Source organism: Carica papaya, chromosome 3 (genome assembly GCF_054855325.1).
Source record: "Carica papaya isolate Zhongbai chromosome 3, ASM5485532v1, whole genome shotgun sequence".
Lineage (NCBI taxonomy): Eukaryota > Viridiplantae > Streptophyta > Magnoliopsida > Brassicales > Caricaceae > Carica > Carica papaya.
The window spans coordinates 16,308,288-16,315,304 of NC_142311.1; the positions used below are offsets into that span (position 1 = coordinate 16,308,288).

The 7,017-nt window shown below is 33.5% G+C and overlaps 1 pseudogene; it reads right to left on the reverse strand.

Annotated features, from left to right (window-relative positions):
- Positions 1-971: 971 nt before the first annotated feature.
- On the reverse strand, positions 972-4,030 carry LOC148266758 (uncharacterized; annotated as a pseudogene).
- Between the last annotated feature and the right edge of the window lie 2,987 nt (positions 4,031-7,017).

Sequence of the window (7,017 nt, forward strand, 5' to 3'; positions counted from 1 at the left end):
ACTACCCTTCACTCTCCTTGATCTATTAACTTACTAAGCCTTACTGAGGATGCTAATATGTTCAACTACATCCCAGATTGTGTACTAAAATCATATAATAACACTGGTATTTGTGCATTTAGCTAAGACAAAAAGTCTTTAGCCAAGTTTTCTACTAATTCTCAATTTAATGAAATTAACCACTTAAGGAATTACATTCTAGGTGTTTTAATCACATATATGTGTTAAGAGGATAAATAAATCTTACCCGATTTATGAAGAAAATATATTGTTGGTGAAGCTGATGATTAATGAAATTAATCATTGGACAATTATGCTAACACAAAAAGGAGTCCCTAAACACTTTCTAAATGAAATGAAACAATAACAGAAAGTTGGGAAAGACGGAAGAAGACAACAGCAAAAGGAATAGCTTTATTTTGAAGCTTGCTACGTGTTCTGGGCAGATGAACTTAGCTAAAGAAGATGATGAGAAGCTAGGGGAAGGGCATAATAACACACCAAAAGGAAAAGAGCTCACCTTGCTTGCAAAGGAAGCTAGATTCCTCGTGACAGAGGCATACACGAAACATGCTTTGTTTTCCCTTTTCTCTCTCTCTCTCTCTCGTTTCCCTCTCTATGCTTTAGGTTTCTCTCTCCCTAGTCTCTCCAATTCTTTCTGTCTCTCTCTTCTATATTTCTCTCTCTCTTTCAGATGAAAATGATAAAGATGAAGATTAGATTTCGTCTCGACAGAGGACACCGCGCATGGTGCTTTGTTTTGCTTTCCTCTCTCTCTCTCTCTCTCTCTGGCCGCTGCTCGGTCTTCTCCACTTCTCTTTCTTTATTTGTCTTTTATTTAATTATATATATACTCCCAGAGGCGTAGACGATTCTGGGCTCTTTTTTTTCTTATTTAACTTTTCCTTTTAATTATTTGTATATATATATATATATTTATAGATACATATTTTATTATTACCTACTGTGTATTACGGTATATTTTTTCTTTTCAAAATCTTACAATTATTTTATTAAATATGAAGAGTTAATGGTCTATAAGACAATTTATTGTCCGCTACCTTTAGGGATGACATGAAGAATTTATTGAAAATCTCCTTTAAAAATAACAACTTTACCACCAAAAGGTTGTTTTAAACTATTCAAATTTGAAAATATGAGAATGTCTTCTAAAGTCCAATCCATTGCTTCGAAACAGAATTTGTCTCTCATAGTTGCCTCATCCCAAATAATCAGCTTCGTTTTAATTAATAAATGTGCTAGAGGAATTTTTTTTGATATTGTGAAATGAATCCTCGTTAATCTAAAATGACTTGTTCTACCTTCTGTAAGGAGAAAAGATGTTATTATACTCGATGTAATAATCAATATTACTTCTTCTTTTCAATGCAAATTTACAAATAGTGTTCTTAGTAAAAATGTCTTTCTTGCCCCACCATATCCATAGGTAAAAAATAATCCTCCATTATCCTTGAAAATAGCAGTAACGATAGCTTTACAAATAAATTTCTATCAATCCGTTGTTGTTTAAAGAAGTTTCTTGTACTTAATAACTAGAGAAGCTCTACCATAGTGAAGTTCTCTTGAATAACTTTATTCGTCTTGTCTATTAATATTGGAATTGAATTTGGTGGGTACCATAAGACTTTTACCATTATTTTAAAGATCTTTTTCAATAACAGCCAAAGTGCGATTCTTCAATTGTTCTTCAATAAGTTGTAAATCTAAATGATAAAAAATAATAATAATAAATGTTTATTTATTAAATTAGATGGACAAAATTCCAAATCCAAAGAAAAGTAGTGATTTTATATTATTGCGATATTAAAGCAATATTTTTTGTTTGTAGAGAATGTTATCAGTTAATTGTAAGGATTTCAAAAGTAAATTTAAAATCTAAATAATCAAATATATATCAAATCAAAGAGATTATATTTGTAACTAAAGTGTACCTGAATCCATAGTAGAAGAAATCTTCATGTCCTGTGATATATCTTCCAAAGTAGCACGTAGCCTGTTGATTTCTCATACTCTCTCTATTTCTAGTGATGAGATATCATAATAGAAAAATTTTGTGTAATTCAGAGACCATAACTATCTATTTATAGGCAAAACCCTACCTATAAATTTTTTATATTTCTAATTTGACCCATCATAAAATTAGGAATTGCATATTTGGTCTCTACACATAAAATAATGTTCACACTTTGATTTTATGCATTAAGGCCCAATATACCCTTAACATTATCAGATTACTTCTAACTAGGCTCAATTAGTGTAATAGTCTTTTATGCACAGTAATTTACACATATAAGCCAACATGATAAATTTTAAACCCAACAATCTCCCATTTGGGCTATATGTGTTACCTCATAATGTACATTAAATAACTTTAGAGTACTTAGAATTTTGTTATCATTACCTAAATGCATCCCTAAATAATCTCGTCCATCAATCATATCAACATAGAATCAAAGCGATTTTCACTACATTTGTCGTAATTAAACCAATCAATGATCACGTATATCAATATAACCGAAGAACATGGATCAAACATGGATGTGTAGCATGGAGATTACATGAAATGTGACCAAACATATATATTTCTAACTGGTCATACCTTAAACTTAGTGATATCAATAGCAAGAAAACTTAGAGATAAAATATAAACATAAATTAAAATATTATAACTAAAATGAAATATGAAGTGAATAAACTAAATCCAAAATGCAAACTTATAACATATCTGTATCATAAAAACAACTATGGTACAAAACTCCTACTAAAACTATATATCATCAAGAGATACTACACCCATACGAGCAATGTACTCATAAAAGACTTTAGGAGGTAATCCCTTTATGAATAGATCTGCAACCATGGAGTTCTTCCCAATGTGCTCTATTGATATTTGTATACTCTAAATTTTTTTAACAACTACGAACTTGATATCTATAGGCTTTGATTTTGTCAAGTTTCTGTTGTTATTAGAATAAATAACTGTAGACTTATTGTCACAAAATAACTTTAATGGTCTTTCTATGCCATCAACAATACACAGCCCAATGATAACATTTCGTAGCCATATTCCATGATTGGATGTCTCAAAATAACCTATAAACTTTGCTACCATAATAGAAGAGGCTACGAGTGTTTGCTTAGCACTCTTCTAGGAAATAGCTCCCCCAGCAAGCAAGTAGATATAGCCTGATGGAGATTTCCTGCTATCTTGACATTCAGTAAAATCAAAATTAGAATGACCAATGATCTCTAACTGATATGGTCTCTTGTATGAGAGCATATAGTCTTTTACTCTCTGAAGATACCGTATAACACATTTGGCTACTTTTCAATGATTCATACCTTGATTGCTTAAATATCTCCCAAACATTCTAATAATGTACGCAATATCCAGACACGTACAAAACTGTGCATACATAAAACTCCCTACAATTGAAGCATAAGGAATCTTTTGCATCTCCTTAGTCTTAAAGTCATTCTTAGAGTATTGACTAATAGTAAACTTATCTTCTTTAGACATAGAGGTGTCACCTAATTTACAATCCTACATGTCAAATATCTTAATAACCTTTTTGATATAGCTCTTTTTTGATAATCCAAGAATATCCCAAAGGTGATCCCGGTGTATCTAAATTTCTAATACAAAAGAGGCATCTTCAAGATCTTTCATCTCAAATTTCTTTATCAGAAATCTCTTAGTTTCGTATAATAAGCCTATATCACTGCTAGCAAGCAGTATGTCATCGACATATAAAACTAAACAAATATATTTATTCCCACTAAACTTATGGTACGCACAATCTTTTATTATATTCATCTCTAACCTGAACAAGATGATGACATAATAGAATTTATGATACCATTGATGGGAAGCTTGCTTAAGTCCATAGATATATTTCTTTAGTTTGTAAACCATTTGCTTCGCATCACCTGATACGAAATTTTCTAGCTGCACCATATAAATCGTCTCATCAATGTCACCATTTAGAAACATTGTCTTAACATCCATCTAATGCAATTCAAGATCAAAATGTGCCACTAAAACTATTATAGTCCTGAAAGAGTCTTTCGATAAAACTGCAGAAAAAATCTCTTTATAATCGATGTATTCTTTCTGTGTAAAGCCCTTAGTGACAAGATGTGCCTTGTACCTTTCCACATCGCCATTTGAATCACCCATAATATGAGCTTAAACATAAAAAATAAGTTATATGTTCTCTCATCATAATTCCTCTTTTTAATTAATCTTAATATGAGTCTCCCAATATCTTGAGTTCGTGTTATATGAAAGAAATGAAATTCACCAACTAAGTGATCCAAAACTAATATTTTTGTATAAAAATGACAAGTAAAAGTGAAAGAAAGTACTATATTTGCACAAGCGGTGTTCGGTGATGGCGGAAGGCACGAAAGTGGGTGAACAAAGAGAGAGGCTCTTTACGCGAAAGTGTGTACGTATCTACCTGCAAAACAACTAGAAAAGAATGCAAGAAAACAGAGAAAAATGGAAGCTTTTGGTGTGCGTCAGCGGTAGCAAAGAGGAAAGCAGGTTAGAGTTTTTAAAGGAAGAAGACGGGTTTAAATACCCATTCTGTCCCCGAGCTCACTTGAGCTCGAACGCACTAAATCACCCTTTAGTGAAACAGTGTATTTTGGTGTGGGTTGGGTCAACCTGTTTTCATTCAGGCTCGATAACATTCCCCTCAAGATGGAGAGTAGACATTTTATATTCCCATCTTGATCATATGCTACTTGAGAAGCCAACTAGATAGAGCTTTAGTGAAAATATCTGTTAATTGTTGTTTGCTGCTCACATGCCTCGTGACTATACTACCTTCCTGTACTTTGCCTCTAACTAAGTGGCAATCTATCTCAATGTGCATGGTTCTTTTATGAAACATAGGATTAGCAACTATATGTATGGTAGCCTTGTTATAACAATATAGGTCTGTTGCTTCTAAATTACACACTTTAAGGTCATCAAGTAAGTACCTTATTCAAGTTAGCTCACAGCCTACAATAGCCATGGCTCTATATTCTGCCACTGCTAAAGATATAGAAATTATTTGTTGTTTCTTAGATTTTCAAGATATCAATGAATTGCTTAGAAGAACACAATATCCTGTAATAGACTTTCTTGTGTCTGGGCATCACGCCCAGTCACTGTCAGTGTAAGCATTTAGTTTTAGCTCATATGTATTTGAGTAAAATAAACCTTGACCTGGTGTACCCTTAACATACCTTAGGACTTTGTATGCAGCCCTTAAGTGACAATCTTTATGACTTTCCATGAACTAGCTTAGAACTTGAACAGAGAAGCCATATTAGGTCTTGTCAATGTTAGGTACATCAACCTTCCAATCAACCTCCTGTACATTGTTAGATCTAGTACTGGTTCTCCTTCATCCTTCAAAAGTTTAATATTCTGGTCCAGGGGGAGCGATGAGGTCTTGCTTCCTAGAAACCCTGCATCTTTCAAAAGGTCTAGGGCATATTTCCTCTGACATATATGAACCCCTCTTTTTAACCTAACAACTTCAATACCAAGGAAATACTTTAAATTTCCTAAATCCTTAATTTTAAATTTGTTGTTCAATGTTGTCTTTAGTTCTTTCATAATAGATTCATCATTACTTGCCACGGTAATCTCATCAACATATACAAGTAGTACGATAAAGCTCTCACTGTTGGTCCTCACGAACAAACTATAGTCGACCTTAGATTGCTTGAATCCTTGTTGAGTAATAAACTCAAAAATATGGATGCTTGTTTAAGCCCATACAAGCTTTTTTGAATTCTACATACTTTCCCTTCTCTCCTTTTAAGATGCCTAGGAGGAAGCTCCATGTACACTTCCTCATTTAAATCTCTATGTAAAAAGACATTGTTGACATCTAACTGTTGAAGGTGCCATCCTCTGATTGCAGCTAGAGCCAACAACTCTTACAGAGATGATTTTGTCCATGGGTGAGAATGTCTTGTGATAGTCTAGACCTTTTATTTGAGTGAAGCCCTTAGCAACAAGTTTAGCTTTGTGTCTTTCCCATTTGCTTTGAATTTCACTTTTTAGACCCACTTACAGCCTATTGCTCTCTTCCCTACCGGTAAGTTAACTACTTTTCAAGTCTTATTTTCTTCAAGAGCTTGGAGTTTGTTTTTCATGGGATTTCTCCAATTTAGGTCCTTGCTGGCCTCTTCATATGAACTTGGTTCATTATGGGATGCTACAGCAACTATGTACTTCTTGTGTCCTCCCATAAGTCTACTATATGCAACTGTGCTTGATAGATGACACCACCATTGTAAACTTGTGGATCAGATAGCTCTATGCAATCATTGTTCCCTTGAGTCTGATCATATATATAGTCGTTTAAGTACTTTGGTGGCCTCTTTATCCTCATTGATTTTGTCCTTGGAGTCTCATCGTCATTCATATGGCCTTCTTTTCTTTCTCTTTCCCATCAATCATTTCTTGATTGTTGGATACCTCTTTTATCTGTGTGAGGTCTCTAAGCTCCATATCTGGGCTATCTTGACCCGTCACTTGGTCCCTGGTGTTGTCTTGTACAAAAGTGTTGATTCTACTTCGTCTATCAATATATTCCTAGACTCATGTATAGTCTGCATATCCTTTATACATTTTCTTCCTTTATGAGGAAATATTTTTTCGTGAAATATTGCATTTCCAGAAATAATAACCTCAACTAATGTGATATTGGATAGCCTAAATTTGGTGTCAAAGATGCCAATCTGCATCAAAGAGAAATCCAACAAGTCCTAACTCAAACAAAAAAGTAAGTTTCAAATTTCTAAAAGAGAACACCCATAATAGGAAAGTAATTTGATCCTTGACTACTTTCTTAATTGGGATTATTCCAAGAGATGGGCCAAGTTCGTCCAAGCCAAAAGACTTAAGGCTAAGTACTATTAATGGGCTTAAAGAATCAAAAGGAAGTCCAAACTATGGGCCCAACTCGAGAACGCCTCAAGGACTTA